We start from the raw sequence: 1,504 nt of genomic DNA on the forward strand, positions 1-1,504 counted from the left end.
ATGAGCCTGACCACCTGTGTTCAGTATTTTGAAATGGTTTTCATTTCCCTCGTACCATTTTTAATGTAAAGTTATTGAAACTTTTCTGTATAACCAAATTGTATTTAATTTGTCAAATCTTTATAATATATGTATGTATTATACAGTTTCAGCTATTATTATTTTCTTTTATTACATTTATAATTTGATCTTGCTGTGTTTTTAATGCCGGTGAATGTTGCTGAATTATTTGTATATGCAAATTGCAAGATCTAATACATTCTGATGCAAGAACAAAGCTTCGTTTTTATTCTCAAACTGTATTACTTCCTTTAAATCTTTTAATTTCATTCCTGCACTGTGCGTTCATTTGAATTAAGTATTCTAAAAGAGTTGAAATCCATTATCTAGATAAATAATTTTTCAGTACTTATCTGCAGCTATTTGGGAGTGATATTCTGATTCATGTCGGAACTGAAGCATTGTGCATATAAAGCGCATATAAACTCGTGCTAGCAGTTGAAAGGCCGGGTCTTCCCAAGCTGTGTTAATAAGTAAGACCTGACAATATAGAGCTCTGACATGACTCGTCAGGGAAGGCTGCGATGGGACGAGTATAAATTTGATGATGCAAAGCCTGACCCTGCAGTACCTCAAGAGCTGCTGTTCCTCCGGTGTATTCGTACAGCACCTAGCACCGTGGCTCTTTGCTCGAGCCCTTCCAGCCCTCCCGTCCAGCAAAGCGTCAGCGCGGGGCAGAGCTGCAAGAACCTGGGGGTCGTGCTCCCTTCGGGAGAGGCGGGGAGGAGCGGGGGAGCCCAGCGCCCTTCTGCATCGCAGGCTGCTCGGTGGGGTGTAGGAGCGGGTTTCGGGCTCCGAGGGAGACGGGATTTCACAAGATGGGAAGGTTAGGGAGAGGGGAGAGCGCTCACTCGCAGCACACGGAACCTTTCTGGGTTTTCGTGTGTAGGTTTTAATAGTACTGTGGTACACTACGGTACCATACCGAGATAGAAGTAGTAGCTTAACTTTCAACCGTGCGTCACCCATCATTAACTGAAAGCCCACTCTAGTTAACAGCAATTTCTTCATCGACTTCAACAGGCTTCATATTGGACCTCGTGCCAAAAATAATCAGGATGGCTCACTGTTGTAATTCTGTAAACCAGGAGTAACTGTGCTGAAAGATTGCAATGCTAATGTCGAGCTAATATCACGGAGATTTGAAACGATTGAACATTATTTGTCAAGTATGATTTAATGAAGCAATATTTATGTGTTTGACCCCTTTAGCCCTGTTTCATCTGGTACCCCTGCCACCTGACATTTGGGAGGTACCTTTTCAGTGTAGGTAATCTTCTGATTATTTTTTCCAAACTTGTTTGGAAGAACTTTCACTTTGCATGTACTTTTTGTGCACTGTTCTAACATTTAAGTGTTTGCAATCGATTGGTAATCATGCTGCTTTCAACACAAATCGTGAACCATCCAGGAATAACTGTAGCAACATGTTTGGCAGTAGTAA

Source organism: Harpia harpyja, chromosome 10, assembly GCF_026419915.1.
Source record: "Harpia harpyja isolate bHarHar1 chromosome 10, bHarHar1 primary haplotype, whole genome shotgun sequence".
In the NCBI taxonomy this organism is placed as follows: domain Eukaryota; kingdom Metazoa; phylum Chordata; class Aves; order Accipitriformes; family Accipitridae; genus Harpia; species Harpia harpyja.